Below are 22,726 nucleotides of genomic sequence, written 5' to 3' on the forward strand. Positions count from 1 at the left end.
AGGAGAAGGTTTTTCCCACTGTAAATGGCCCTTCTTCAAATGGCACTTCCTGGAAATCAGATAGTTGATATGATTTGGCAGAATCTAAAAATCAAGAGATCCATTTATATATTCAGTACCTATTTACTGAGCCCCTTTTAGGTGCCAGGTAGCACATTGGGTACTGCAGGGACACAAACCAGGATCCCACCTGGTCGAGAGGTTTCTCTCAGGATGAATCATGAGATTGCAGAATAGGAACTGAACAGTGCCCTAAGGACAGAAATCAGATCAGGTGATGTTCGGGGGAGGTTGGCTACTAAGGGGTGTGAGGGAACATTTTAAGGTAATGGAAATTACCTATATATCTCAAGTGCGATTTGTGGTTATGTGACTATAAATGTTCACCAAATCTCACAGAACTGGAACCTTCCCAGGTGAATTTGATTGAACGTAAATTATACCTCAACAGTCCTGACTTTTAGAAAAGTGACCTCAGAAATGTGCAGATAGACTAGACAAACGAACATGTACTATGTCATATTGGGTAAATGTTAAAACAAAGCTGCTAGTACAAATATGTCAAAAGCCAATAGTTGGATGTTATTTGCACTAGCAGAAAAAGAAATCTCGATTGGAGATAGATTAATTTTACCACTGAAAATTGTTCTGCAAAAAAGAATTGGAGAGTAAGACTGACCGTCTCTCAGCTGTCTCACAGCCGTGATGGTCAATGGCTGATAATAAAGCTTTTGAGGACTGAAGAACTAGCAAATGACAAATTGCTGCCTTTCTATTATTTGGAAAATATCTTGAAAAGAAAGTATCCATCCTCCTTGTATTTTCTTTTATTTTATATACAGCTTTATTGAGACATAATTCACACACTATAAAATTCACCCTTTTAAAGTGTACAACTCAGTAGTTTTGGTATATTCACAGAGCATCTATCACCACTGTTTAATTTCAGAGCATTTTTATCACCCCAAAAAGAAATCCCATACCCATTAGCACTCACCCCTGTTATGGTACGGAGTGCGAGAAGTGACCACCAAGAGACCGAATTGCCAAATTGAGCCAAACTGTGAGTCTTTATTAGCTGGCCAGCGACTACCCTCCGCACTGCTGAGAGGCAGCAGCACAGAGAGCAGCCCCGAGCCAGGAGAGATGGGTTCTTTTAAAGGCAAAAACCACATCCTGTAAAGTCATCTATCTGCGGGAGCAGGGTTACAGAAGCCTAGATTAGCATTAATCATTATTAATCTTAGTCGAAAATACATTTAACATTTTGCTTTAAGTCAGAGTACATTTTACTCCCAGTTACCTGGGTACATGAGGCACCCCTGGGCGTTTCAGTGCTCCAGGGCATTCCAGCCCTCTGGGCTAGCTGTTATTTTATCTTGTTGACACTTGCAGCTGTGTGAAGCGTACCCTCCTCCCCCTTTCCCTCTTTATTCTTTGCTTAAGCATACTGATAGAAGCGAGAGAGCAGGTTATTTCCCATAGACCTTAACAACCCCTCTCCCCTCCCCCTGCCCTAAGCAATAGATACTCTGCTTTCTGGCTCTATGGATTTGCCTATTCTAGACAATTCACATAAATGGAACCAAACAATATGTAGCCCTTTGTGTCTGGCTTTCACTTAGTGTAATATTTTCAAGATTCATCCATGTACTGTATGAATCAATACTTCATTCTTTCTGTGGCCCAGTAATATTCCATTGCATGGATGTACCACATTTTGTTTATCCATTCATCAGTTGATGAACATTTGGGTTGTTTCTACCTTTGGGCTATTGTAAATAATTCTGCTGTAAACATTTGTGGACAAGTTTTTGTGTGGACATATGTTTTCATTTCTCTTAAAGATGCACCTAGGAGTGAAATTGCTCAGTCATACAGGTAATTCTATGTTTAATTTTTTGAGGAACTGCCAAACTTTTCCAAAGTGGCCACCCCATTATACCATACCACCAGCATGAGCACCTTGTAAACTACTGCCTTGTATTCTCCCTTGCTCACCCTTCTCACCCTTTCTCAGCTTTCCATGCACAAATAGGGAAATTTTTTTTTTTTTTTTGAGACAGAGTCTCACTGTGTTGCCCAGGCTAGAGTGCTGTGGCGTCAGCCTAGCTCACAGCAACCTCAAACTCCTGGGCTCAAGCAATCCTTCTGCCTCAGCCTCCCGAGTAGCTGGGACTACAGGCATGCGCCACCATGCCCGGCTAATTTTTTCTATATATTTTTAGTTGTCCAATTAATTTCTTTCTATTTTTAGTAGAGACGGGGTCTCACTCTTGCTCAGGCTGGTCTCGAACTCCTGAGCTCAAACAATCCACCCACCTCAGCCTCCCAGAGTGCTACGATTACAGGCGTGAGCCACCACACCCAGCCGGGAAATTTTTAAAAATCTAATACTATTGAGGTTGAAGCAAAACATCAGAGGGAATTTTGAGTCTAGTCCCAGAAGATAGGGAATGAGTGAGGTAACTAACTCAGAATAGAATGTTTATTTTTCTGTTGTTAAAGTTTTGTATTGTCTTTGTCTGTATCAGATCCAATTTAAGACAATTCTTTATAGTTACAAGAGTGGATGTTGGATTATTCTCCTGTGCTTGGAGTTGAGGGTGTTATCAATAATATGGGCTTCCTTTTAGCTAAAGAGGTGGTTTCTTTGAGAAGAGAGCATGAGGGTGGCATGGTCCCCTTTCGGTTGAACTTGGAAGTGCTTGAGTACACTGAATATACTCTTTCTTCTGAAGAGCTCTCCATATTCCCAGACATGGCTGACAGCTTCCCTCCCACAGTAAGAGGCGGGACTTGGTTTTCCTGCTGTCTGCGGAAGGACTGAACCAGAACTAAAGTCCAGTGGTTACAACTTCCTCCTACCTCTCAGGAGCTCCTTTTCAAATTCCTCCGGCAATTCCTTAAAAGTTAGCTGTTCTGCAGGGTTCTTCCTAGCTCTGCTTCTCTTCTTATGTTATATATGTCAGGATTTCCAAAACTATTGAGAAAGAAATGAAACTTTTTATCTGAGGAATACAAGCCCCTTTAAATGATCAGGCCCACAGAGGCACTGAAATGTGCCAGCAAAACACCATAACTCATACCCTATAGTTCTAAGATGTATAGCCAATCACTGATCAATGTTATTTCTATAAACCAATGAGAATGCCTGACAGACAACTTTTGTAATCACCCCCTCTCCTGATTTGTCCATTTTTCTTTAAATACTTGAGCCTCTCCTTTGTTTTCCAGGGCACTTCCCAGTATTTCCCGGGCTACCATTATCAACCATGGCCCAAATAAGCTCTCTACCTATATTAATTTTGCCTCTGTTTCTTTCTTTAGGTTGACACTATGTTTAATTATTTGGGGAGCTCTGAGCTAAACATAGTAAAATAGATTCCTTTAGCCAGGATTTCATATCTCAAAATCTTTTCTTGGCTAATGTTGTTTGAGAAACTCCAGGAAGGAGGTATAGAATGCAGCATTTCACTAAACCCATTTCCTCTCTTTCCTCCTTCAAACCCGTTCCACTTGCAGGATTCCCTACGTTGAAGAATGGCCTCATCATACACAAAGTTTCCCCAGCCACAAACTTGACGTTTGTCTTGATTTGTCTATTTTCCTTAAGCCCAGAATTCCCTCTGGATAAAATTAAGATTATGCCTTGATGTGATATTTATTTATTTGACAAATACTTACAAAACACATTTTTATATACTATCTGGCTTTGGAAACTTACACTCTAATTGCAAGGACAGAACCCACATATACGAAAAGCTAAATAACAACCTTTAATAAGAGGTATCACCTTTAATAAATAAATATATATCAAAGATAATGCATATTATTGCAGGTTGAATAAGAGCCATCTTTGTGGACTGAAGAGGTCAGGCGAGGATTCCGGGGAGGTACTATTCTGTTGCTTAGAAACAGCCTTGGAGAGGAGAGAGAATTTAAAATGGCTATCCAAAGAGACCCGTAGAATGATCAAACTGGAAGATACATAAGCACGCATTTGCTAATACTCTCATTTTACGTAGAGGAAACTGAGCTCCAAACAGACCAAATGATGAACGATAAGCCACGTTCAGTCAGTATTTATTCAGTGCCCACTGCATGCAAGGCGCAGCAAGGGCCACATTTGTTCAAAAGAGCAAGTAAGGTGAGACTAACTATCAAATAGCACCAGTACTTGGCAAGAAACAGCTGTGTCAAAGCCTCCCAACGGTCAGGCCTTTGGTGAAAAGGGGGTCAGACCAACTGTTAGTTGTGACCTGGGTTACTAGTTCCTCCATTTACCCTTGAAAATAGAATGAAAATAGTGACTCACAGGTTAGGTAGGCACTAATCATTTCTGCTTCATAAGTAATGAGGGCAGAAGAATTTACCGCCACCTACAGTGTCCAGTCATACCCTATCTGAATATCCAGATATCCAGGTAGGAAATTCTGAAGCAATATTTACAGCGTCCACTTGAGGGAAGGTGACAGAGCCTGAATTTTTGTGAGGCGGAAACGCTGTGGTTGGTTTAGGGCAGTAGAGGTGGGAAGGCAGGAAGATCCTCACCATGAAGGATCATTTTTTTTCTTGACTTCTACTTGGGTTATATTTTTTAATGCTCCTCTAATAAATTCAGAGTAAGGGCATTCCAGGGTCCACAGTGCAGCATTAGGGCAAATAATAACACTGGGTTTTTACCCAGAGGAAGTTCAACAGGAAAAGCTAAAAGATTAGCGAGACTATGTAAAGATATCTTCCTGAAAATGAAAGCACACACATGAAGAAATTGTGAAGACAGGAAAAAAGTCACAGCTGTCGATAAAGTAAACAGGAACTGGCCTTTCAGTCCTAAGAGACCAAGGGTTTCCAATTCTGGGATTTCTGAATACCTGACATCAGCTCGAATTAATCTATTCCTCATTGTTCATAGAATCTCCAAAGATGGTCCTGAAAGTAGCCTCATTTCCTCCGTTCCCCTGTTCGTGCCCGAGTGTATGTGTGATCCCAGCACAGCTTGAAATTAGTGTATTTTTTCATCTCTGCCTTTAGTTTTTAAACAAGCAGGAAGAGATCCCAGGAGACTCGGACGGCCGGCCCGCTGTGCAGTGATGTCGGGTAGCCCGAGGCAGGTCTTCATTATCTTCTCCCCGCCTGGCTTAGCGTACAAGGAACAACCTGCCCCTGGAGAGGAGTTTTAAAATAATAATATGTAGTGTGAAATTAGATCATAGATATGAAAGCTCTTCTTTGAAGTTAAAAAAATTTTCAGCCCACAAATGCACACTATTGATGTTATTTATTAATGAAACGTATTTGCTACTCCCTTTGTCAGGCTCCTAGGCAGATTTGCACGCATTCGTGTACAAAGACAATCATCACCATTATGGCTTATAGGATAATGTAGAGGTCTGATTGCTAAAACATACTAATACATACACAAATATACCTAGAGTCCATGTAGTCACTCTCTTCTGCTTCACCGGCTACCAAAATAAATTAAAAATTGATATGAGCAAGAGACTCCCTTCCTTCCTTATGGGGTGAGAGACAAAGGAATGCGTGAGGATAGGGCTGGAGGGTGTTCTTCCCTCTCCTGCCTGCTAAGTGTCAAAGAGGAGACGAACTCTCAAAGCAGTCCTCCCAACCCAGCAATCACAAAGTACTTGGCAAAGACCAGCTCGTGAATAGGGTTAAATGTCTATAGATGTGCCAAACCTGGCATATCCCTAGAAACACAGAAAAGACTTTGGTCAGAGCAATTTGTTAACAAATAGCCTAGAAGTACTAGACACGTATCTCAGTTTGTGTCTCATAACCTCTCCAGGGTGAGAAAGCTGGTCCTGACCTAGTTCACAGGAGCCTCAGACAGGTGACTGAAGGAATTCCAAGACATGATGAACAGCCCACCAAATGCTCTCCTTACAGTAATACTGGCTGCCCATTTAGACCACGGCCTTCACAGCTTTCCATGGGGAGCAGATGTGGGATTGGGGCTAAGAGAATCTGCACCCACAGGTCCTATGTGGGCACTGACTTTGACCATACTTGTTGATTGATTTTACGGGAGATAAAGCCTGAGCCTTCTCTTCCAGAGCTATTGCTGGATTGAACAGTGAAAGATCAAAGAAAGATCTTATCCATAGATAAGCACTCAGGCTTTAGCAGGTGACTTTGGGAAGGGCCACTATAGTGTAAGAAGATTCTGGGGTGAGTACTGGGAACAAGTAGCCATTTCCTCCATACAGGTAATGTCGGAGAGGCGACTCTGCTCCTTTTCTGTGTAAGGAAGCAGGCCCCTTGATCCGTGCAGGGCAGAAGGCACTTTCCAAACTCCATGTAGGACAGCATGATATTCTGTGTGGCCCCTGGTATCTATAAAGCAAGAAACGACTCAGATAAACTACTTGAATGAGCAAGAAGCAGGAAGAATTGGCGCTTAATAGAAACCACAGAGGCAGCCTAGGTTCACATCAAAACAAGGATCCAATCTGCTCGCTGAAGACAAAGGTACCGAGTGAGCACAGGGAGGTTGCCCTTTGATGAATGTCTGTTTGAGCCATGTGTTGAGAATTATCTCATATCACGGACTCTTGGTGCAAACTCTCCATCATTTTAATTATAGGTTTTTTATTGAATGCTACAAAATAAAATCTAATGCAGATCAGTGAATAATTCATGTGGTTTCTCAGGGAGGGATATCAGTAGGACTTACATCACTAATATAATCATAATCACTCCCTCTAAGGATTAAATTTATCCCTTGGGCAAAGGCTCAATAAATTACAAAGAAAAAAAAAAGTTTGATATAATGATGTCTTCTAAACCAAAAGCCTTGTTGAAAATTCACCTGGGTTATGTAGCTCTCTCTAACAAGCTAAAACATTGCTTTCATGCCATACTGTTTATTGTCATGGGAGCTCACAGACTGGTGGGGGCTTTCTGCGTTTTATTCACAAAGCATAAAATTGAAGACAAGCTCTGTGCAGTGAGTTTTAGATCAGACACGCGGGGGCAGCAGTGAGCTGAGAAGGAACACAAACAATAGCGGCCCCTTTGAGCCAGAAAGTTTGAATCTAGAAATTGAGATGCCTGGCTAGTTCTGCTTACAATCATTTATACCAAACAGAAACACCTTTTTAAACCCTTGAAATTAAATGGTAGAGGAAGTCACTCTTCCAGCATGTATGTTCTGTTCCCCATTAGCGCTTAATTTTCTAATTTCTCTAATGTTTTTGCTTTTTCTATTGATAATTTTCTTTTTAAATCTATTAAGGAGTTTGATCATGTTAAAGCTGAGACGCTTCTTCCCGACCAGCCCAAGCTGAAGCCCAGGGAGCGGAGGCGAGATATCCCAGCCCACAGGCACAGAAAGCACGCTCTGTGCGGCGCCGAAGGTAACAAGGGCCGCCTTTGTGGAGAGCCCACTTTGGCCCAGAGCTGACAACATTGTTAGAGCAAATTGGTTTCCAAGGGCTCCTTTTTATAAAATGGGGAGGACACAGTGGCACTCCCTCTTCCTCTCCAAAGACGGGTTTGTTTCATCCCTGCCTTTTCCAGCATGGCACAGGCAGATAGCCCATCTCTGGACAGCACGATCGGCCGGTACCGGTTTCGCTTTCGCTGCAGGCAGGAGAGTCTGTGAACAAAGGTACCACAGCGAGCCCATCTGTAACCCCCAAATGAGGGGGCATTTTTACGGAGGGCAGGCTGGTCCACCTGCGGGGGCTGTTGGAGAATGACACCCCGGAGAAAGGGAGAAAGGAAGGGCGGATCTAGGCTCACTCCCCACGTAGCCCAGAATAGCCCCACGGGGGTGGCCGGGACAGCCCCTCTCCCTGTGCCTGACAAGAGGCCCTTTGTCAGGCTGTCAGACAGGGTTTTACTTGTAGACTCAGCCAGGGCTGCCCTCCTGCTCTGGGCTTTCCCTCGCACAGCTGTTGCTTCTGCTTTCCAAAGCCCTGCCCTACAGGTGCTGTGCTTCCCTGTGCCTTTGTTTGCCTGGACAAGTTGGAAGAGCGATGGTAACTTTAAGGAGAGGGGATGCAGGAAGGTTGCAGCCCCCAGACAGGCTCCTAAGCACTCCCCTGCCCAGCCCGGGAGCAGCTTGCCTTCCCCCATCACACCGTGGGCCTCCAGGCCAGGCATTTTTAAAACCAAACAACCCAGGGTCCCCAGGATAGGTAGCCTCACTGTACTGAGCATCCTTAAATGCTGGGCCCTCTGTCACTGCTCTCTCTGAGTGTCAGACACTTCACCCGGCCCAACCTGGAGTCAAATCCCAAAGCCACTCCTACACCACTGGCCTCTCTGATAAAAGGGTTTTTTGTATGCTTCATATTCTAGGTAGTTTCTTTCATCCACTGTAATAGAAATACATATTTGTTGTAGCATTTCCATCCAGCTTGACTCTTTAAACAAATCTAGGCATAATTTTACCTTTCTGATTTTTTTTTTAACATAGTTGGGGCCATACTGGATGTGTGACTTCAAACCTCTGCATATATATTTAAAATCTGCATGGAAGGCCGGGCGAGGCGGCTCACGCCTGTAATCCTAGCACTCTGGGAGGTCGAGGCAGGAGGATCGCTTGAGCTCAGGAGTTCAAGACCAGCCTGAGCAAGAGTGAGACCCCGTCTCTACTAAACAGAAAAAAATTAGCCGGTGTGGTGGCGCACACTAGTAGTCCCAGCTGCTCAGGAGGCTGAGGCAGGAGGATCACTTGAGCCCAGGAGTTGGAGGTTGCAGTGAGCTATGATGACACCATTGCACTCTAGCCCGGGTGACAGAGCGAGACTCTGTCTCGAAACAAACAAACAAACAAACAAACAAAAACCTGGACCGAAACAGACTACCTGTGGGGAGTAGGACTGGGGAAATTAGGCAGTTTTGCTTTTTTACTTTCTACTTTTCTAGATGGTTTAATCTTTTCCCAAGAAATGAATGATTTTTGTAATGTACAAAAGGAAAGAGGACAGCTCTGACTAAAGCCAGAGTCATGGCTATGTTGTACATGCCTCAGCCAGGACTTGACACAGCGGGCGGGTCTTCTGTTCTGTCCTTAAAACCACACTGAAACTCTTGCTCCTACTGCTGTAGTCCCTTAGCTAAAAGAGTTTGAAATGGCTGTGGTGTTTCTGGATGCCTATTTTTGAGGAGCAGGCTGAGAGCTCCTTCCTCTGCCCAGTGTGCCCCTACCCCAACACACACACACACACACACACACACACACACACACACTCTTTCTCTCTCTCCCCCTTTTTCCTCTTTTTCAGACACATGATGCTGTCAGGCCCAAGAATTGCCCAGGAAAGAACTCAATGCAGACAGGACCACTCAGAGAAACAATAAGATAAGTCCACATATTATACAACACTTTGAAAAGGAAACTGTCAGGAGACTGGAAGAGAACTGGCTGTTCTTTATTTTTATTAACACTTTTGTCCTGTATTTGTATTCTCTCTTTCCATTCAGCTTCTGCTGTGGTCTGAATGTTTGTGTCTCCCCAAAATGCATATGTGGAAAGCCTAACCCCCAAGGTGATGGTATTAGGAGGTCGGCCCTTTTGGGAGGTGATTAGGTCCGTCAAGAATGGTGTTAGTGCCCTTGTGAAAAAGGCAGGAGGAAGCTCGTTTACCCCTTCGGCCATGTGAGGACACAGAGAAGTGGCCATCCATGAAAAAGCAGCTTTCATCAGACACCAAATCTGCCAGCGCCTCGATCTGGAACTTCCCAGCCTCCAAAACCGTGAGAAGTAAATTTCTGTTGTTTGTAAGCCACCCAATGTATGGCATTTTGTTATGGCCCCAACAGACTAAGACAGATAAGCGCCTCCTTTACACCACCCTGTGCCTGGCTCTGGGGAGCTCCTGGGTTACGAAGGAGGAAGCCACAGGCCCTGCCTGGAGGACTACGTGTTCCCTGCAGGACACAGGGAAATGACGAGCTTGCAGTGCGGTGGGCAGTGGGCAGCAGAGGCCAGAGCAGACAGCCAGCCTAGTTCAGCCCACGTCAGGGAAGGTTCTCGGGAGGAGATGCCTGTATCTCAAAGGACCCGCCAGCCTAGTAGAGAAAACAGGAAATGATAACAAGATCCCTCTGCTCTTGAGTTTTTCTCCACATCATGGTCAGCTCTGGACATTTCACATGCAGCAGATCACTGGATTCTCACAGCCCTGTGGGGCAAGTGCTGTTACCACTCCCATTTCAAAGCAGAGGTCCCTGCGGCACAGAGGGCTGAGTGACTGCCACCAAGGCCACACTGTTAGTGTGAGGGTGGTATAGCCAGGATTTGAACAGAGGCCCTCTGGCTCTAGAGCCCCGCTTCTAACCCCTGGATGATCCTGCAGTTTGGGCAACTCAGGGAGTGAAAGGGGAATCTGGAACACAGGGTTTCAGGAGCCGGGTTGCAAAGGTGGACAGACAGCCATGTCCTGCTGAGGTGCCTGAGTTTTGTCCTGAAGGCAGTGCGAGGGTTGACAGTAAAGGCGTGTCCTGAACGGGTTTGGGTTCTAGGTAGATGTGTGCCTTTGGAAGAAGGATTGGTGTGGCCAGACTAGAGCGGCAGTGAGGTGGCCCTGGTGGGACTCTAACGGAGGGAGGAGGGGTAAAGGTGGGTGGGGAGGGCGACCAGTGTGAGCACTGTGGAGAGGGACGCCTGACACCCGGCACCCAGCACCTGGTGCCGGTGACCGGCTGGAGAGTGGCTCCTCTCAGGTTTACTGGGAACACTGGAATGAGAGCAGGCATAAGAGAAAGGGACAGATGCAGTTCCGGTGCTTGTGGGGATTCCACGCGGAGATAAGGACTCTAATTAGGTCAGTGGCAGGAGGAATGGAAAGTAGGAGGCGAGTGCTGGCCATCTTCTTAAAGCAGGTGCTCTCACCTGGCCAGCACTCAGGGGTCTGCAAACTTGAGTGGGGAAAACTATATCTTTATTTTCACTTTCTTCCTACTAGAGTTTATCATCTTCTTCAATTATTAATGTAAGAAAATGAAATGACTATAGTAACATTAGCAACATCTGTGACTTTGTCATCAATAGAAATCACAGATTGTTCACATCACATTTCAGGTGTTGCAGATATTTCCAGGTGTCACTTGTGTCCCTCACTACTTAAAAATGATATTAGCTAGACCTGATACTGGATCTGAGTGTTTAATACAGTATTAGCACATTATTACATGTGTTCACATATCAAACTTTTATAATTTTGGAAACTGTATTTCTAAAAAGTTTCCATTGTAATCCTTTATATTTTATTGTATGTATTACAAAGCATTATTCTGAGAAGCAGTGCAAAGTCTTCATCAGACTGCCAAAAGTTTTAATGAGACCAAATGAAATATTAGGAACACCTGACTTAAAAGTAAAATAAATTACACTTGTTAATGTTTGGAAGTAGAAGGGGAGAAAACAAGAAGACTCCACGAACACCTGGCTGAGCGCCCGAGTGATTGATGGTAACACCTTCCACCCTGGAGGACACAGGGGAGCTGGAGACGGCGATGAGGAGTTCATCTGGGAAGATGTCGGGTGTGCGAAGCCCACAGGACAGCAGCTGAGCTCTCCAGTGCAGAGCTGGCAGTACGGCCACAAAGTTCCAGAGCGACCACGGGAATAGAAGTCTCATTTCAGAGTCAAATGCACAGACTTGTTACAAAACAAACAAGCATCTCCAGGAAGAGCATGTGAAATGCGAAGATTAAGAGGGCTGTGCCTGAGGGACTCGGAGAAGTGGAAGCAAAAGAGACCACAGGGTGATGGGGTGAAGGGGAGGGAGGGCAGCTGGGAGAACTGGCACCGTGGGAGCAGAGGAGAGAGGACTCGGGAGAGAGTGGTGTCGGCGTCTCGCGTCTCGGACTGAATTGGAGGAGGACAAATCCAAGCCCCTGAGTCAGGCAGCATTGCCGCCTGAGGACAGCTCCCCAAAACTGTAAGAAGCCGGATCTCAGGGATTTGAAGTTAATCAGCTGGAAACAAGAAAGTAGAGGTGGTGAGTACGGGCTACTCTTTGAAGACATTTCTGTAATGGAGGGAGAGTGGGGAGTGGGGATCACGAAGCCTCCAAAACAGAGGGAGGCAGGGAATGGGGTGGGGCAGGCAGATTGGAGCAGAGGACCACTTGAGGCAGGCAGGGTCAGGACACACGTGGAGGGAAGGAGCAGGCCCATTTGTTCTTTGATGAGAGATTTCAAGTGGAAATGAATGTGTGGTTAAGTCTGGATAAGAGAGGAAAACCTGAAGGCATCCCTCCATTCCTGTTTCCTCTAGACAGAGGTGGGTCCAGAGCTTGTGGGGTAAAATGTATACAGTTTGGGATAAGGGCCTGTTTAAGAAACAGAATGAAAAATTTAGCAAATCAAAATTAGGGATAAAGAATGAGAAATCACACAAATTACAAATTTTTAAAAAGCAGATAATTACCACCAACCTTATAAAATTCAGAAAATAATATAAGATTTATATTAATCAATTGACACACTGCTATAATACTTTTTTTCCTACATTTTTAGCTATATATGCTTATCTCTAAATGCAATGATTTGGTAATATTTTCTAAAGTGAGATTAGAAGGATAATTCAATATTTCTTCTAATGTGGTTGGTTGAATTTTGTTTTTTAATATTGATGGTTGGGATGCATAAAGCTTGTGACTTCACAGAGCTTGCTGCTTGTAGAAATCCTACAATTCTATCCCACATGATTCTCATTAAGAAGAAAAAAATGTATGATGCATATATGAGTCAGCTCAGGCTGCTGTAACAAAATACCATAGACTGGGTGGCTTAAACAACATTTATGTCTTACAATTCTGGAGGCTGGAAGTCCTCAAGATCAAGGTGGAGTTCCGCTAAGGGCTCTCCTGGCTTGCAGACAGGTGCCTTCTTGCTGTATGTTCACATGGGGTGGGGGGAAGAAAGAGAGAAGCTTTAGCTCTCTGATCTTTTCTTACAAGGACACAAGTCTCATATGAGAACTCAACCCTTATGCCCTCATCTAAGCTGAATTACTTCCCAAAACCTTGTTTCCAAACACCATCACATGGGGGGACAGGGGTTCAGCACATGAATTTGGGGGAACACAAACATTCAGCCCATAACAATGCATTTATAATTATAAATGCTGCATTATCTATTAAGTGCCTGAGAGGGAAAGACTCCTGTTTTGACTGTGTCCCGAGAACCAAAACTTCCACTTACCCTTTTATACATCAGAGGATTACAAGAATTTTCCAGAGACTAACTTCTGGCTCTATACATTTTGAACCCTGTTTTCAGCTTTATCTCATGCCTCTGCTGCCAGGCTCCATGGGACACATTCCTGTCACCATGTCCTACCCTGCACCTGGTGCACAGGGGCACTGAAAGTCCTGAGAACCGCTTCCACACCAGGGTGACTAGCAGTAATTGAAGCTGAAACAGAAGTCAACAAGTCACATAGATATTCCACCACTAAAACCAAATGAAGGGCCTCTCCAACCCAACATCGTCTTAGCTGGATCTCCAAATGCCCGTGGTCACCCGTGTCAGCTAACACAAGAAAACGGGTGGCATCTCAACCAGTTGCGATTAAAACATCGTACTTTTGCATACTTGGCAAAAGCACCAAAGGAACACATTGATAGGGCCTCCCTCAGGGCCCTCGAAGGGGCCGGCAAGTGAGGGGCTTCGCCTTCATGGTGAATCCACCTCTGTCTCTAGGGCATCAGCTGTGAATGTGTGGGTTCTGATGAAACCACTATTTGAAATAAAATAGTAGTTGACAATTACATAGTGCCTACCAGGGGAAATGCTTTGTGTGTGTTAAGTCACTTAATCCTTACAATAACCCTGTGATGTTGGTGCTATGATAATCCTCACTTTACAGGTAGGGAAGGGTAGGTAACCTTCCCAGGGTCACACATGTAGTAATTTCCAAACCTAGGATTTGAACCCCAGCAGCCTGGGTCATGCTTGCACCCAGTGCATGCCCCATAGCAGCCCCACATCCCTGCCCCCATTCCAGGACTCTGCAGTCCCCCCATCACCTTCCGATATAGTAGATATTTTACTGATTTGCCTATTTTCTGTCCCTTGTTACTAAAACAAAGACTCTGAGGGCAGAGCTGTTTGTTTTGTTCACTGCTGAAGTGCCAGCACGTAGAACAGTGCTTGCCACATGGTAGGTATGTAGCAAATCTTTTGTGATTACCTTAAACTCTCTAATTCTCCTCCCAGGAAGTAATCTATTTGAAAAACTGCAAAAGAAAATGAATGTAAGAGGGAAGAAACACACACAAAATGGGAAAAATGTCACCCGCATGAAATCCAGGGGGAAATAAACTGTTAAATACATTTCGAAGAAGGCAGTCAGCTCTACCATAAGTGTCGGTGAATCATAGTCCCACATGTCTCAGATCAGGTAAACCGTAGAGAGAACCAACTAGGAATGATCAAAAAATTTCAGATGACCTTGAGTGCCTAGCTGAGGTTTGAAATTCAAAATCTGAATTATCACCTAACTGCATGATTATATGATTTTCTCCAGTAATATAAAGAGCCAAAGAAAACAGAGGAGGGATGTGTGGCCCCAAGATTGGGAATTCGTTGACTGACTGTGCCAGCAAGTCGAAGGAGTAAGGGAGTTGTGTCTGATGGTGAGAGTGTCCTTAAGGCCCAGAGCACTAGAGGCTGTTGAAGGTCGATGCCTTGGTGAGACTGAAGCTTGACAGGACGCAGGTGCAGGGGAGGGGAAGGGCATGAGGTGGAGCTCAGAGTGGAATTTCCAAGTTCAAGATTTCAGAGCTGAAGCACCTCTAGATGATGACAAGATCTTGTAATAGGATAGGAGATATTGATGGCAAGTGAGTAGAGCTCTATGATGAGTCATGGGACATGGGAAAATTCGATATTATGTGGGATAGGCACTAATGTATGGCTTTATGAGCTTCAGCCCTGATTTGTAAAAACTGCAAACCGTAAAGCCAGCTTTAAATATCACCTTCTCCAATAGTCCACTTTTGATTGAAAATACCTTATTTACAGTAATTCTAAAATACCAATCCTCCCAAAATGAACAAACCAGGATACTAGCATCAGCTCAGTTCAGTAGGTTCATAAAGTGGGGGCCTGTGAGCTTTGCTTGTTGGGGACTTGATTCTGTTCAAAGAATTATTTGCAGTTTCACACACACCAAAGGTTTATACCTCCAGATTAAAGTTCCTTTTGAGATCATACCAGAGAACCCATATTTTATTCAGTGGTACATACATAATAAAAGATCTTTTGTCTCCTGACGTTCACATTCTAAGGCTACAAAACACTCAATAAATACATAAATATAGTGACAAACAATGGCAGGGCGGGAAAAAAAGCAAGTAGATCTCCCAGACACCCAATCCATGAAATGCTCGAATTACAAACATAACCGCCTGATTTTTAGAGAAACAAAAAAACATTACTAAGTATTCTCCAGTGGTTTTAAAAAAAAAAGATAATAGGAGCTTAAAATCGGATGTAGTGTCCAGTGAGGAGTAAGATTTCAACTTCTTTCACTGTCAACTGTAGCTGGGAAGAGGGAGACAAATGTTTGGTGGGTGGGTTTTTTTTCCAGATTATTTTATCCAGTACTTAGCCTGAAACATTGAAGAAAGATATCAGAATCCCATACCAACTGCAGCCAGCAAGTAAACTGATTTGTATTCTCCTTTGAGGAAATTCATAATAAAAGAGCCAGTCTGGTGTGTTTCGTTGAGTTCACCTGAAGTGATAATGAGCCTTACTGGAGTCTCTCAAAGTAGTGGCCAGGTTAAAGGCTCTCCACCCTGAGAATTTGCTACCCAGGAAACAACTAAGCAATATCCCCTTTCCCTGCTTTGGGAGACAGCAGCTTCTGGGGCCGATGTGTCTGGTTTGGCAGGTTGACAGGCACCTGGGTGGTGTTTTGGAAGTCAGAAGTGAAGGAATCCATGCACTTGATCTTACGTGTGAAGTAATTTTTAGACATTTTATAAAACTAGGGAAACAATTTTGCCCTTTCCGTCTCTCCCCTACTGGGTTTTCCGTATCTCCAAGACAGATGGAGCACATGTAACAAACCAACCGAATGCAGAGGATGCAATCTGGGATATTAAAAATAAAATCTTTTCCAAATCTTCACAAGCTCCTTTAAAAACACTTCTACCCAAGTGTTAAAGCATCTAACAGAGGTATCTAAAAATGGAAAGAAGGAGACGAGGTGCCCTGAGGGTTCTTATTTCAAAATCAGCCAGAATTAATATTTACTTCTCAGGAAGGGCACTTTACACAATCAGCAAATATGGCCAAATTTAGTCATATGTGAACTTGAAGATGATTATATCCCAGAGGGCTTTCCATTAAGAATCTTAAAATATAAAAATGTTGAATTGAATCCAGAAATAAGACAGAGCAGCAAGTGCAATTAATCCCCTCACATAATGTTACTATATTACTGGACTCAAGTAAACAGTATCATTAAGTTTTTCAAAGAAATCAGTAAAAAAAAAAAATATATATATATATGGCTAGCCAGATTTTGACATTGTATTCTCTACTCTTACTAATTATAAGCTACTTATTATAGAAACATTGTAGCTTATATTTTTCATTTTCATAATATTTAAATTTCATATTTTCATAATATTTAAAAACAGAAACCTATCAATAGTGGATCCTGGGTTTTACATTTTCTACGTAAAACTAATTTATTCTGAGCCATATGTAATTTCAGATTTTTCTAGGGGTAAAATTAACCTCACAAAATTATATTCAAATATCACTATTCTATTGCCACCAACCAAAGAATACATCAATATTCAATTAAATGTAAATAAAATTAATTTTGTCTCCTTCCTCTCTTCTCTACTGGAACATATAAGTAAATTGTTTGAAGTATGTTACTGATGGAAATTAAATGTAAATTACTTATTTCTTAATTTCCGGAGCCTCTGTGCACTGGGAACTGATCTAGGTGCTGGGTACAGCTGTGAGTGAGGCAAACACGGCCCACGTAGTCTAATGGGGATAATGGCAACAAACTCACACACAAGCAAATGAACAAACACGCCCATATCATGTAGTGACGAATGCAATGATGAAAATGAAATCTAATGGGATCAGTGGTGGCTGGGAGGGGTGCGGGGCAGGGGGACAGGGGACAAGGTGATCAGGAAATTGGAAAAGGTGATGTTTGGATCAAGACCAGAGGAAACCTTGCAGAGAGCTGGGGCAGCAGTGTGTGCATTGGGGGGCGGGGGCAGTGAAGCATTCTAGCTAATGCCAAGACCCCAGGGTAGGAAGGAGCTTGGTATGTTCATATAACAGAAAGATGGCTAGGGGGACTAGCGTGTAGGGAAGAGAAGGGAGCGGGAGAGTGAGAGACAAGATCCAGGAATGAGGCAAGGCCAGATTATGTAGTAAAGAATTGGGGTTATATTCTAAGAAAGAGAAGCCATCACAGGAATTGACTGTATTTTTTAAAAAGATCATTCTGTCTACCATGAGGCAAATGGATGGGACAGTGTGACATAATAAAAAATGCATGTTCTCTGTCCCCAGTTCCTGGCATAGAGCTGCTATAACCCTTCTGATTCCCTGGACAATAGGGGTGCTGGGTGCATCTTTTTTTGCTCCAATATTTGGTCTTTGACCTGTATTCCTGACAGCCTCTAATCCTTTGGGATTTCCTGGGTGATAGGAGTGTGTTTTGTTCTAATGAGGTGACTCTCGGTGGGCTTCTGGGTGGGGGCTGGTCACAAGAAAGACCAAGCCATGGTTAGAAGCTTGGAATTTTCAGCTCCACCCCCATCCTCCAGCAAAGGGGGAAGGGCTGGAGATTGAGTTAGTAATCCATCATGCCTATGTGACGAAGCCTTCATAAAAATCCCTAAACTGTGGGGCTTGGTGAGTTTCCAGGTAGGTGAGCCCATCCATGTGTTGAGAGGGGAACACACCCACCTCCACAGGGACAGAAGCCGCTGCACTCAGGTCTCTTGAGAACCTCGCCCTGAGTCACTCTTCATCTGGCTGCTCCTTCATATCCTTTGAAATATCCTTTATCATCTATAGGCAAGAGTAAGTAAGCTGCTTTTCTGGGTTCTGTGGGCCACTCTAGCAAATTATTGAACTCAAGAAGGGGGTCGTGGGAGCCTCTGATTTGTAGCCACATTGGACGGAAGTTGTGGGTAACCTGGCAACCTATGACTTGCAATTGGCATCTGAAGTGGGGGGCAGTCTTGTGAGATTGAGCTGTTACTCCAGTTAGTGTCAGAATTGAATTGAATTATAGAATTATAGGATACCCAGCTGGTGTTGGAGAACTGGTTGTTGGTGGAGAAAAAACTCACACATTTTAGTGACCGGAAGTGTTCTGTGTTCAGTGTAGAGAAAAACAGTCTGGTTTTTCCCTATACGGGCAGGGACAAGAATGGAACCATGAGGACCAGCTAGGAAACTGACAAAGGAGTCTAAGAGAGACACTGTAGTGACCTTAAGTAGGGTGTTAGCAGTGGCCGCAGTGGGGATGGTGGGACATGTTCAGATTTGAAATATATGTTAGAGATAAAATCTATGGGACTTGCTGATAGATAATTTCATTTTCCCAAATATTGTTATTCCCTTTGAGCTACATTTCCAAAGACTTTTCTGAAACAATTTTAGATCCAAGCCCCTTGCCCTTACCTCCCGACACATATGCACATCCACACACCTCTTTTATGCCTTGGGAAAATGCCCCCAGCCTTCTAATAGCACAGTTGGTCCACACGGCTTAGCCAGGCCTCCACTGCACCAAGTGCATCTCAGCCACTGCTGCACCTGCGGGGCCCAGAGTGACTCTCCAGCCCACCTTTCCCAGGCCTTATGATCCACACCCTCCTACAGACTCCCAGAGAAATTCATTCCATATTCGTGCATGGCTCTTGGCACACTCAAGATATCTGACCCTCTGAGGGTCTGCCCTAGACAGCTCTAGCAGCCCCAGTATCATTCAGTGGGTGGATATCAGGGCCCCGCTCAATACTGGGGCCTTCACACGCTTTGGTTACTTCACTCTTCACCACTCCTAGAAAACAGAACCATCAGCAGCACCATCCTACGGCTGAGGAAACCAGTTTATAGCCATGTTTTGCAAATTGCAAATCAATACCCAGCTAGAATTTAAGTTAGGTGAAGCCCACCTGGGCTCTTAACCTCTGGGCCCTGCTGCTTCTTGAAGAACTGCTGCCCCAAGAGTGACCCTCCCCCCTGCTTAGTTAAGCATCAGAGTTAGAACACAACTCTGGAGCCAGATTCCCTGGAAGGAAGCCTGAGTATCACCACATTTTACTTCAGTGACCCTGGACAAATATTATACTTAATCTCTCTGTTCCTCTGTTTCCTCATCTATAAAAGAAAAATAATAATAATACCTGCCTCCTAAGGTGAGGATTAAGTGAGTTACTATATATAAAGTGCTTAGAATGATACCTGGTAGAGAGGAAGTGGTATATAAGTATTATCTAGCATCATGATCTCATCATTATCATCCTCCTGTCCCAACTACCACCATGTCACCCTCATTTCATATTTGTGCAACAAAACTTCAACTATTTGATCACTGAGCTGTTACCAAAAGCCCTGTAGGTAGGAGTCTGTTGAGTGGGTTGTTAGAACGGTGCATAGCAAGGTCATTACTAAATAAATAAATAAATAAAACCGTGGTGGGGTAAAGTGATGAGGTGACTGTCAGAGATACTAAAGAGACATTTAATAAGTTGTGATTAATTTACTCTGAATAATGCATTGAAGTGAGGACATTTTCAAAACATTATTTGGATTAAATTACATACTGTTCCAAGACTCATCTCACCAACCAGGAAGTGTATACAGTGGGCAGAAGTGAGTCTGTCCTTTCCAGTAACTGTTTAGTCATTGACATATCCTGCTCCCAGCCAGTTCCCCAGCAAACCAGGGTTAAGCTCCTATATCTCAAGCTCTAGCCTTCACTTTATTGTTTTTAGTTACTGTAGCTTCCAGGATGTCTACCAGCCAAATAGACTGGATTTATCTGCGGTAACAAAAATAACAAAACTTCAGCAGCTAAAATGATGTTTATTTCCCATCCATGCCACAAGTCCATTGTGGGAGGGACAAGAAGGTCCTACTTACCATAGTCCCTGAGAAACAAGGCTGACAGAGGCTTCATCTCAGTATGCTTCCCTGAGGGGAAGGAAGCATGTCAAACCACATGTTGCCTCTTAAAGCTTTTGCCTGGAAATGTCCCATTATGCTGCTCATAGTTCATTGGTCCAAGCAAGTCCCACAGCCAGGACTGGGCTTAAAAAGAAAGAGCATGGGCCAGGCATGGTGGCTCACGCCTGTAATCCTAGCACTCTGGGAGGCCGAGGCGAATGGATTGTTTGAGCTCAGGAGTTCAACACCAGCCTGAGCAAGAGCGAGATCCCGTCTCTACTAAAAAAATAGAAAGAAATTGGCTGGACAACTAAAAATATATATAGAAAAAATTAGCCGGGCATGGTGGCACATGCCTGTAGTCCCAGCTACTCAGGAGGCTGAGGCAGTAGGATGGATGGCTTGAGCCCAGGAGTTTGAGGTTGCCATGAGCTAGGCTGACGCCACGGCACTCACTCTAGCCAGGGCAACAGAGTGAGACTCTGTCTCAAAAAAAAAAAAAGAGCATGTACAATGTTCCCAAATACTTAGGAACATTAATATAGGCTACTGAAGGAAAGAATTGACTGAAAAGTAGCAGAAAGCCCATCTAAAGGCAGTTTCAACAAGTAAGGGGTTATTTTCTCACACAACAAGAAGCCTGGAGGTGGATTAAGGTCCAAGTTTGGTAAATTTAGCAGTTCAAAGATGTCTTCAGGGACACACTTTATTTCCATCTTTCTACTTTGCCATCCCTAAGATATCAGCAATATCTCCCTTCATGGTTACAAAATAGCTGCAGCAGCGTCAGACATCACATGCAGACCAACAACATCCAGAGAAGAATAGTGGTGTTTCCTGCCATTAGTCTCGTGTTGAGAGAATCTTTCCCAGAACCCCCAGCTTGCTTCCCCTTGGGTCCCACTGGCCAGAATTAAACCATGTGTGCATGACCTAGCCAGTCACTGGCAAAAGGAATAAGACTACCATCCAGGATGGGAAAAAGCCTCTTTTTCCCTTTATACAAACACTTTTGGTTTCTGTAAGAAATATGGCCCTGAACATAAGCAATTGGGTAAATGTAATCTAGTCCCACCAACTATGGTACGGTCCTTTATTCAGAGTGTAAATAAAGAGGGACCACAATGTCCCTTCATGAAAAGCTTTTATTTGTGCTTATGTGATTATTCACAGTGGAATAAATATGGGGAAATAAAGCAGGCAAAACAGGCATTTAATAGGGAAGGATCATTTACCCAAGGGTCAGGGAAACAAGAAACTACTTTGGATTGATATTACATCCGTCTCAAAAGAGTTGACCAGAAGAATTCACCACTCCCTGCTTTGAGCCCCCATCATTGCCTAAACCTTCTTCATCACTTCACCCGCCGCACTTTATTGCCTTTATCTGTGTACTCCTCTGTCTCCACCTGCAAGACTGTAAGCTCCTTGAAAATACAGTCTGTTTATCCTTTTATTACTGTGCATGGTAAGAACAGCAATGGCTAAAATCAATTGATCGCTCACGGTGACCCAGAGCCCTAAGTTCTAAATGAATTAACTCTTGTAATCCTCACAACATCCTGTGAGGCATGTGTTCTTAATATCTATGTTTTTAAGTGAAGAGATGGAAGGTCAAAAAGTTAAGTTACTTGACCAAGTGTACACAACTATTAAGCAGGAGAGTTGGATTTCAAATGAAGGCAGCCTAAGTGGGTATGCTTCGCACATTTGCCCCACAAATGGGTGAATCTGATATGCTTTAATGTACAACATGAAGATGAGAGAAAACAAGGCTGAAGAACAAGTGATATTATCTTTTATTTACACATAGAATCTGAAATCAAGTATGATAGACTTATCTTCCACGAGGGTAGAGATCATGTATATTTCACTTGTTCAGCATGATATCTCCAGCTCCGAGTACAATTCCTACTGCACGGTTCGTATTCCTGGAGGTGGGGAAGGGAGGGAGGGAGAGGGGAATGTAAGGAGGAGGGGAGGAAGAGATTGAATAAATAAAAACAATTACTGCCTTTCTTCCCTTTTTTTTTTTTTTGAGACAGAGTCTCGCTCTGTTGCCTGGGCTAGAGTGCTGTGGCATCATCCTAGCTCACAGCAACCTCAAACTCCTCGGCTCAAGCGATCCTACTGCCTCAGCCTCCCCAGTAGCTGGGACTACAGGCATGTGCCACCATGCCCAGCTAATTTTTTCTATATATTTAGTTGTCCAGTTAATTTCTTTCTATTTTTAGTAGAGACAGGGTCTCGCTCTTGCTCAGGCTGGTGTCGAACTCCTGAGCTCAAACAATCTGCCCGCCTCGGCCTCCCAGAGTGCTAGGATTACAGGCGTGAGCCACCATGCCTGGCTTTGCCTGCCTTCTCTTGCTCTCTGTTTTTTCTCTCTTCTCTTTCTCCATAATTTCCATGCATAACTTTGCTTCTGAGACCTACATCTTATTTAGGACAGAAAGAAGTGTTAGAATTTCCAAGTATTAAGGGTTCTCAAAGAGAATTTTACATACATATATATATATACACATATATTTAGCTAAATATATAAATATATTTAGCAACTAAATATATTCTC

The sequence above is a fragment of the Propithecus coquereli genome, unplaced genomic scaffold (assembly GCF_000956105.1).
Source record: "Propithecus coquereli isolate 6110/MARCELLA unplaced genomic scaffold, Pcoq_1.0 Scaffold83, whole genome shotgun sequence".
Taxonomy (NCBI): Eukaryota; Metazoa; Chordata; class Mammalia; order Primates; family Indriidae; genus Propithecus; species Propithecus coquereli.